This window comes from Epargyreus clarus, unplaced genomic scaffold (genome assembly GCF_041222505.1).
Source record: "Epargyreus clarus isolate Ecla_fem2 unplaced genomic scaffold, WU_Ecla_fem_2.2 ptg000019l, whole genome shotgun sequence".
Taxonomy (NCBI): Eukaryota; Metazoa; Arthropoda; class Insecta; order Lepidoptera; family Hesperiidae; genus Epargyreus; species Epargyreus clarus.
This window is the reverse complement of record NW_027332227.1, coordinates 8,564,063-8,575,572: the sequence shown is the minus strand read 5'-3', so window position 1 is coordinate 8,575,572 and position 11,510 is coordinate 8,564,063.

Below are 11,510 nucleotides of genomic sequence, written 5' to 3'. Positions count from 1 at the left end.
GTAAGGGTATATTTTCATTACAATACTTTTTAGTTATTTTATGTTAATAAGAGTCTATTTAATTGCTGGTGAGCAGCAATGTGGCGGGAAACTAAATAAAAGAAAGAAGGATATTATGTTTTTAGAAAAATAAGCTGTCATGGAATGAATTGTCAGAAAATGGAGTTGTAATTGAATCTTTTATCATATTAAATAGTATTTCAGGAATAATGAGCTTATACTATAAACATTGATACTCATCCAAATCACACTAAATCGTACTATTACACCATATACCAATCGACTTACGCCGTACAGTACACCAACAGTGTCGTGAAAAGACGTCATTTGAATCCGACGCACAGTAACGGGTTAATTAACTAGTCACATCGGTCTCACCACGTTTCCTTTAGTGTCAATGCACTTGTAATGACGATTTCTGTGCTCTACATTGTACGCAAGAAATTTTCTTCACTTTGAATTAGTCTGAAATAAAACCTACTAGGCTAAGCTAAATATCCTTCGTTTAAAGACAACAAGATTTCTTACCAAAAATAATAATGTACTACATAAAAATAATGTAAGAATGTGCTAGCAAAAGTTCTCTAAAAAGAATCATAACTTAATTTATCGTCGCTCTACATAATTTTTCAAAATCATTAATATCCAATCAACTCATAAGATAATCCTATAATATGATACACAAGAAGTAGAGCCATTTGAGAAAAAAAATCGATAACAAAATATTGATAGGCATTTTGATCTATAAGATCATCAAAATGTCGGTGGGAAATTAAAAATCATCAAATCACGCCGTTATCGGAACAGGGTTTAATTACTCGTCCGAGCAGCACTTGGCATCACCGCTGCATTGTGACAGTAATTGAGTTACGTCGGCTTCGAGTTCATTGACGTATTGAGTGCTGGGGGAAATTATCATTACTTGCTCGGAGATATTTAACATCATTTTTGACGTGACAATCTTCGGGCATAATGGTTGCAATGTTTACGCAAATGTATGGAGATGATAACTCCTGATAAATTAAAGAGTTGCGAGTACGAGTACGTACTGTAAGGGTATATTTTTTGATAAGGATATTACAATACTTTTTTAATTATTTTATGTTAATAAAAGTATATTTAATTGCTGGTGAATTGCAAACTAGCGGGAAACTATAAAAGAAAGAAGAATATTATATTGTTTACAAAACTAACATGTCATGGAATGAATTGTGAGATAAAATAATTAATGGAGTTGTAATTGAATCTTTTATTATATAAAGTCTTTCAGGAATAATGAGTTTACAGTACTATATTGCACTATTTGTATGAATTAAGGCCGTGGCCTATGTATATGGCCGTAAGTGATAAAGGTACTTAAAATTTAGTTTTGTTTTCATTAGGATTCTGTGAAGGTGTGACATATATGTGACATCTATGTTGGGAAGAGAGTTTTATGGATCCAATTAGATAAAACTTTGATGTTTTCAAAGCAAAACAGGTATTTATATTTTTTTCTTGAAAAATAAGTAATGTCAGTCGTTTCAGTGTTGCTACGTTTTGAAAATTATATTGATTACTAGCTGACCCGGCAAACGTTGTGTTGCCATATAAATAAAAAAATGTTAAGGGTGAACAATCCTTATCACTACTTAGGGGTATGAAAAATAAATAGTCGCTGATTCGCAGACCTACTGAATATGCATATAAAATTTGGTGAAAATCGGTAAAGCACACGAGAATTTTTTATATAAGATTTATATTACAGCTATAAAATTAAAATATAAGTTTTAAAACGTTTTAATAATTTGCTCGAGTTCTCGAAACATTTAATATTTCATTAATGTAATTATGAATCCATCGCCGAGAACCAAGTTTAAATGCAGTGTCGTCGGTCTGAAAACTTCCCAAATTTAGTTTTAGTACAGTTTCAAGATTGTAATATTCATGAATGAACTACATGCAATGAACAAAGCAACTGTTACATTTATTCAGGGAATTGCTAACTATAAAATGACTAATTGGTACATTTACGCCTGGTATTAATTATTTATCAATCTATTCAATATTTGGCCTATTGAATACCAAAATATATTAATTTCGGCGTACTTACTAGATATTATTAAATTCAGATTTGTGATATGCACAAAATGGATAGATTTTTCATAAGGACTAATGTCCTTTCTAATGAAAACAATAATCCTACTTCATCACCTCCACTGCTGTGCCAAGGTGTCCCCTTAGAATTAGAATGAGAAAAGTACGGATTGGAAGACCTCGCATACCTTTCAGAACATTATGGAGAACTCTCAGGCGTGTATGTGAAAATTTTGGAATCCAACATTAAGATCTGTATTCTTAACTTGGTAGTTTGCTACGAGATAGTAGGTACTAGTCCAATTAAATGCCTCTTTTATTATATTTTCAAATTTTCAATGCTTTTTTTTATTTAATAATCTTTTTGATCTGTCAATGATATTTTTCTTACTCACTTCCACTGTACTTTTAGTATGAGCTTTTACGTTTTGAAATAAATGACTGTTTTTGTTTTTGTTTATGTATTTCCCATATATTTCCAATCAGTTCTGATACAATCCGCTAGGGGCGCTGATTGGAAATGTAAAATACGTAACGTAAAATATATACAAACGTAAACAAATACCAAAACAGTAATATTTGTAAAAACGTAAAAACTCATGCTAACGGTACTGATCCTTTAAATTTAGGTTAAACTAAACTCTAACTAAAACCAAGGAACGTTTCCCACAAACTTAACAATATTTTGAGTGGATAACTTAAATGTCGTTGACATCACAAGACCGAGTTAGCATAGTTATTCTTGAACGATAGTGGTGAAGTGCAACGTCACGAGCGACAGCATCCGCTCTCGCAAATTGAATTGCAGTTTGCTGAAGAGTTCGGCAGTTTCTTGGTTCGCTAAGCAGAAATTGTTTTTGAGGTCAACGGATACGGCTGTAGCCCTTTTCGTCATGCTGCTGGGTCGCTAGCCACAGTTGGGGGACCTAAAGCGTATTTTAACAGCGTGATAACCTAGTTAATGTATAGTGGAGTTAGTAACTCGATATCTCATGGGGTCTAAGGTTTGAATCCCAGGTTTTTGCAAGTTATGTGCATTTTTTAAACTAATAATCACTTCCTTTAAGATTAAAGATAAACACTATGAGAATTTTTAATGCATCCCGGAGAATTAATACATACGGGAGAATTCTTTAAAAAAAGTTCTTAAGTGTGAGAATACTGAGAATCCTAAAAAAATAAATCTGTTCTTGACCAGCGCGTTGAACTATGACCTAAAGCTGTCACTCTAGAGGACACCCGTGCCCAACCGTGGGACAGTAATAGTTTTGTGATGAAACCATATTTCACTTATCCAATGCCGATTGATGGAGCAACTTTATCCGTGTGATTTCGGGAGCATTGTTGTCTAGACGATAGTGTTATGTGAGAATGTTGCTCGATCGATTGCATAGATTAGCTCTAGACTCATAAACTTATTTATTCTTACTAATTAGGTACATAATACACAAACTTAGCTCCCATACGGTCGTAACATATTCTGACTGTGTGCCTGTGTGAATGTCTCATATTTCTTTTGCAAATTTTACATACTAATTGTACACATGTAATATAGGAGCAGCGTAAGATTGGTTACCTTCTTGAGGTCGGTCAGTAATTCGCCGCTACCCCTGAGGACTAAGCTGGAACACCTCGGAAAAGTATGTCTCTCCACACCCAAACCAGAACACATCAGCGCCTAACACTACTGTTAATAGGCATAAATAATAACACTAATGATCTAATAAAACTATCGAGTATTCTACTATAACTTAAAATGGGTTATCTTTGATTAGCTCATGACGAAAACAATTATAACGACAATTGGTGGTTTCCCATGAAAACTTAAACTAACTGCAAGCCATTTCTATCCCCTTCCCCATCCCGTGGCCGTTCTGCTACCGATAGAAACAAGAGGTGTTAAACTTTTAATTACTTCGCTAACTCTCAAAGAAGCATTAGTGTTACCTGTTAGCCGGACTTGAACAAATATCTACTCGTAAGTACTTGCACACTTTATGTTTCGCCGTCAAAACACAATCTGAATGAATTTTTGCAATTACAGCTGTCTTTACGAGTTATTTTCAACGTTTGAATATGGTAACCTACATAGATAAAAATGTAATCGGAAAACATTAAGTAACTGTCTAAATTTCATTAAATAGTTTATCTATAATTTTCAAATAACTGCTGACTTAGCATAATTGTTTAGAAATCTCAGCTAAACAACTTAATTCTATTTAATAATACAGAACAGTATAGTGGAAAAATAAGGCTACACAGATTTTATTATTATGGTTATTTCTTTCTTATCATATGGATTTTAAAACCTATTTATAATATATTATTTTTGTACGTCTTTTGTAGGATAATATTGTAAATAATTAAATATAAATTGTACACTATCAGCAAATAAATGTTTATTTAACACTCATTATATTCGGCTTCGGAGAAATTATACAAGATACCTACAAAGCACATTCCTCCCGAGCGGTATCTCAAATATTTCGAGTAAATGCTTAAATAATTTAGGCTTCTCGTGACGTTACGTACTAAAGGAATTTCTAATACATTCTTAATGTTCTTAATGTGCTATAATAATGATAAATGGTGAAGTTTATTTATTGGTTTGCTCCTGCAGTTCGCTCTATATATTTAAACGTATATTATGTGTCTTGAACACTTTCGAAAGGACGCGTAGAAAATCGTGAATAATTCCAATCGTCTTCACTTAAAGGTTATCGTAAGACCAATACAAACATCAGATTTCGTCATATAGTTTTCAGCTATTTAGTGAAGATTCACAAAGGAAATTATTGAGGCATGCATACATACGAACAGTCGTTATCCGCCGTTTAGCTGCGAAAACCTAAAACAGATTCATCTTTTCTCAATTTCTTTTGTGCCATAAGTTCTATACATTTTTTTATTCATTTGATAAATAATCATCTGAAACTTACGCTATTTGTCATGGTTTTGGAATTGACGTATGAATGATTACTCGCGCTTATCGACTAAACGTTGTATAAGAAAAGTTTGCGTTTTTTAAATGATTTCTTTCAGTTTTTATTATTATAGATGCTGCTAAGCATATATTAAGTATCAAAATTCTATCCATTTCCTACGGATGTAAAAAATGTAAATAGGTACTCATTTCGTTTTTACTTAGTAGCTATATTTCATTATAAACCATTCTTCCATCATCTTTTTTATCTTTAAACATTTGATATTAAAACAGTGAACAGCAAATGCGGTCTGGCGTAGTGTGCCAAACATATCTTTATCTTTATACATATAGTTCTTATGTGCGTGTGTATGTCACTGAACTCCTCCTAAACGACTGGACTGATTTTGATGAAATTTGTTGTGTGTGTTCAAGAGGACTTAAGAATAGTTTAGATTCACAATTTAGTCGTTTAGGAGGAGTTCAGTGACATACACACGCACATAAGAAATATATATATAAAGATTTGCTTTTACATATAGGAGGAAACAGTACTTATATAATTTTAACGCGCTGGTTTATCTTAAGAAAGTAGCAACTTCATACGTCTACCTGTTTTGGATACAGCTTAAAAAATGAAATTATCCTTAAATAAAAACTGATGGATCCAGTGCCTCTTCAAGAAAATTAAGTAAAACACTTTATGATTGAATGTATATTGTTATTACTCATATGGGGTAACCACTTGTGTAATAAACGCTAATCTTTTGAACTAGGCTTTCAAGAAACATTTTCTACGTCCAAAGACGTCGAAGTTATTTCATAAATAAAAGCGTTCCGTTTTTTTCAATTTTGTTACGGAACTCCGAAAAGTAATTATTGTGGTTAACTAAACTTCCTAACCTCGCAAAATGAAACCAGATGTTCTCATTTCTTATGCAAATTGTTGTTTTATAGCAAAAAGTCGGAAGTATTATTTTTTATATTCCCTTTCCCGTAACTCCACGAACCTTATTCTATAACTTTGTAAAAACTTTTTATTCTCCTTATGCTGAGGGGAAAAATAAACAAGTTAATTGAAATTACTGAGGGCCGTCTTTTTAAAATATGACATAACTACTCACAATTAACACATACTCTTTAGCCCAGAATTATCACTTTAAAATAACGATGTTGTTTAATGGGCAGAAGTACATCAGTAATCTAAAAATCAATAATATTTAGCATAAATGTGTATGAACAACATGAACATCCACCTACGGTAGTTCCTATTGTATGCCGTAGTTTTCTCTCACTAACTTGGGAAAGTCTGAGTTTGCATTCTAAACTAATTTAATACGCCTGGAATAGGTGTGGTGGACAGTGGCTATACAGACTAGTAGCTAACATTATTTTGTTTATATCAAATCAATAATCATTTTTGTTGTATATATTTTGCTATTTCTGTGGATGTCTACCTCTTTTATTAAAAATTACCTGAAAGCCTACTAAGCACGGATTGTAGCTAACGTGACTATACGTCTGGTTTTGAACGGGACTGTCTCGGTTTCAGTTCCCCTATCCCGGTGTCCTTAGGAAATCTCGGAAGCGAGAAAATTTCTTATTAAAAAAATCATAATGGCGGACTATTTAGTCTACACAACCATTTTTCGTCGACTAATTCCATTAGGGGGCAATGCGAACCCACACTACGTCACTGAAATAAAATGCTCCATACCTATAAAGATATTTTCGAATTTTACTTACCCCAAATTACCTACATAGCACAGGTGTCCTGTTTTAAAATTAAAAATTATGGTCACTGGTCAATATAGGTATAGCCTAAAATAATAAATTTAGTGAACCAACGACGCATACCCTCACCGCATCGTTGGTCACCTTTGATCAAGGCGCGCATCAAAAGAGAAAATTAGTCAGCTTTAGCTTTATGAGGCGGCGTTTTAGATTAAAATCTTATTTATGGCTACAATATTAAATAAATATATATATAATAAACCCTTATTACTTCTACTAATTTAAAATATAAATAAATTCTTGGGCATATTTGGGCATCAACCCTTTGGGTGTACAAAAGGCTGACCAAAAGTATTTTCCTACAACAAGTAGAAATGTAGAATATATCTAGGTCTGAAAATAGCTCCTTTGTGAAATAAATTATTCTCGACTTTTTTAAACATTAAAATAAAGCATTTTAAGATCCAGTTATCCTGTCAAAACAACAAGTTTATGACGATAGCGAGCAAAAGAATTACAACCCTACTGCCCAGTGGCATTCACGAGAAAATGATAAATGAGCTTGTTATCAGACTATTCGGCTTATCTTTGTCGTTTCAGCTTTTTCAGAATATGAAAATAGACTAAGAATTATCTAGCAACCATTATGAAATACAATTAATTAAGTTTTTGTCCTATTTGTTAATTAGGCAAAAAAGATACAAAAAAGCTGGTTTTGCAGATAAACTATTAATAGAGTACATCCTGCACGAGACTTGATTTTTGTTTTTATGTTATCATACTATCGTGATCGACTCGTTCAATCAATCAAATTAGTTACAACAAAAAGCGCATGACACGTGTCTACTGGGTCTGGTAGGAAAACCCATTGGTTAAGCATTTTATTGCCATTATCATCGTTTGCAATCTAATAAGCGTAAAAATCATAAGACGTCGTTTCATGAAAATATCTATGACTATTAAATAATTGATGGTATCAAAAACTAGCAGTCATAATTATATCTCGCTGTACCTACAAAGTACCATCTCTGCGTAACTGAATCAAAGAATATGCACAGCATGAAACCAGCACAAAACCCTTTATGTCACCCAGTTTCCTCTGTCGAGATTGCTAAAAGCTATCTTCATATTCGTAGAAGGACTGTTACTTAAAATGTCAACCGCGTACGAACACAATAAAAATACTACCTACTTAGTAATACGGTCTCAAGTTCATAATATGAACATTATGAACAACTTACAACGAAACATGTTATTAAAGTAGTACAAATATAGTCATATATATAATTCGCGGAATATATTGTATTTGAAGTTGTAATGAGTATTCTTGACTTCGGCTGAGACTCTTATACAATGTTTTAAATGTAATAATAATTAATAAACCTCGATACATTGCTTAATACATGTTTTCTAAGATCATTAAATGTTTGTTCACGATTTAAACAAAATTATAAAAAATACAGCCTAATAATAAAGCAATAAACGTAATATAATAGTGTACTGAATAGTAAGTAGATTGTGTTGACAATGATGATATTTTTTGTAAATCTGACGAACAATATATTGTTATAGAGTTCATAGCCTTGTCGTCATAAATCTCATAGCTGAGAGCCGTCTAATCTAACACATCAGCTCAAGAAGATATATTATACCACCCTTAAGGCCACTGGTCTCGTATTCAGAATAAAGATGGTCTGATTTTGGTGACCTCTGTTTCATATTTCACATAGATAGACAATCACAAATTATGATTTATAATTATCCTTATAATAAGAAAATAATAATAAAACATTGTCCACATATGTAGGTGTACATAGGCATATCCAAAAACAAATAAAAAAACTTTTACGTAGGTTGTAATCCCATTATCCTCGTATACCATACAATGACGTACTATATAGGCAAAAACCATTATGTCCGTTTCCAGCTAATTTACAGACTAATATTTACTTGTTTTTATTTTTAGATATTTTATTGCAATGTTGTAATTATTCCTGAAGAGCTACAACTTTTTCGACGATAGTCGCTACAAGTTTGCGATTGTCTACAAGTTATGAAACACCCATGACCCATTCAATTATAATAAAGAAACTGAATCCCTTTACCTACCTATATTTATATAGTAATCAAAATCATAAACTACCTGTGGCAAATTTTCATCCCGATTTGGTCATTTAATTTTGCATGAACGAGTAACAAACATTCCTCCATCCGTACGCACAAACTTTTCAGTTTTTACTAAATTATAACTTCATTCGGGTTCATATTCTGTCAAAACATCTACATATCTCTGTCACTAGTTATGACTCCATGAACAATTCATAACTGGTGTATATCGATGGATGTAAAATATGTCGGAGGTCATTAATTGCTTACGCGTGACTACAAAGCCATCGTGTAATGAAAATGTAATGCTGAAAGTTGGCAAGTGAACGGTTGCTTATTTAGGGTAACATGATACTGGGTAATGCATAATAAAGTTGTTAGAAGCGAGTTCGGAATCTCTGGCGATTCGCCAAAATGCGTACAGAGCCCACCATAATGGTTCAGCGATAAACAGCTTTAGCGAAATAAAAAAAATATAAACTTTGTCGTGTTGTGCAATGTGCATCCTTGTTTCTGCTGTTCATGTTTTAAAATGTTATACCTAATCCATGTCATCCTTCAGCCTCCAGTCTTCAGAAAGGAAGGTCTTTTTTATAAGATTGGACTAGAAATATTGTTGTCGTCCACTAGATGGTACGTGAATACAGCGGCCCGAGGACATCTGCGACCCAGCTAGAAAGTCTATATAGAATAAGTTCTTCCTGACCCCTAAAGATTACAGATGAGTTGCCATTCCTGTAGACTCGTTCGTTTCAATTATCATCCGTTAAAATCCACACATTCTGTGGAAATATGAAACGCATACTGTGACGGTGGTGCCTCCGCGGCCGATGCAATGTTACTTGCAAAAAATTAATAACTTCACAAGAAGTTGCTGTCTGAAGATTATCTGGATTTAATCCCGTCGTTTCGACTACGACATCCTCATGGAAAGGTCTTAAGGATAAGGAAATACCATCTTAAGGACACATGGCCATCATGGAATTTCACATAGCATATGGCAACGTAATACTGAATACGCATTTGTAAGCGATATCATATTTCCACCGATGCGAGCAGGTGTGCCTTGCGGGCAGTCGGCGACTGGGACGGTCTCGGTAAATGTATTGTAATCATTCAATAGGACACATCTAAATGGAATATTCTGTAAAAGTGGAATTGTTCATCTATTCCAAGATGATTCCAAGTAACTAAAATCTTGAACTCTAGATTGAGTTCTAATTAATTTACTTTTTGATAACCTGGCAAAATATGTCAATCAAATGCTTGTCAAACAAATGGCTTAAGTAAATCGTATCTGTAGCACTACCATGAGTTTACAAAAGTATTACTCGCTAGCGACTGCGTAAAATAAATGTATGAAAAATTGTACAGCGCCTCTGGTGGTTACTCGTAGAACTAAAATTCGTTGTGGCGTAATTCGATACGTAAAAAACCTATCGAAATCAAATCGCTAGGTAATGTCATTATGATCTATTGCCATACAAATTCGGTCCCATGAGACATTAATTTGACAGACATTGTCAAGAAATACCGTAACGATAGTAGTTATGTTATTCACTAGCAAAATGACAATAGTTTTCTATTTACAATTTCTATAGTGGCGTTTCTATGCCAACTCATGGTAGAGCTACTGATTTACAAAGTCAAGCAATGTCAGATGTGGTCAGGTGTTAGATGGGTGCCCGCATAGAGCTAAATTTCGTACCCGCTACCGTGTTTCAGAGGGCAAGTCAAGCCATTGATACTGTTATTATATATGAGAAGTTGAACCTTATCAGATGTCTTTGGGCAGTTGTTAAACGACCGTGTTTACCCTCTACCATCTTGATACTCGTACATCAATCCACATTGAAGCAGCGAGTTGAAGTGTGCTCCAGGCTACACTTCGTTATAAAAGCCCAGCAGGTGGACATCGAAAGGACGCCAGAAAAGCAACACCCTAATCACTTTGAAATAGATTACGCAAGCTATAATTATATGAAAGATTTCAGTTTTCACTGTTTCCTAAGCGACCTTAATCATGCACCTTATAACGTGCGGGCATTGAATTTTTCTTTACAGTAAAATTGCTCAATATATTCTTGACCATAAGTAGTAACGTAACATTAAATGGAGTATTTCGTTATAGAAAAGTGAACAATTATGATTTTAACGTTAATGGAATATATAAAACGCAGGCCTTGAACAGTTAATAATGTTGGTTAACGCCTGTATTCATAATAATCAATCTATCCAATGTTATCCCTACCAAAGATCGACATTTGAAAATTTCTTTATAGTAGACATTTCATTTATAGATCTTTTTATATTTTTGGCAGCCAACAATTAGATTTATTATTATTAATACCTAGTGTAGGTTTACTTCAAATAAATATGAATACTAGCATAACTTTTATTCTACATAACTAACGATTTCATAAAGTTAATTAACATAAAGTCATCAATCATCGCATCTACGAGATGCTAATAACATTTACAAGTCCAATATCAAATATCTTCTTTAACATATATTTTACCGACATCGTCTCATCAGCTCATCATTATAAACTCATAATAACTGATCATGCGTCACTAAAATCTTGCAACTGCCAGTATTAGGTATGGGTATGGGCATGGGAAATATGTGTGTGACGGTAGTGCCACCCAAGACCAACCACAAAGGTGTCTA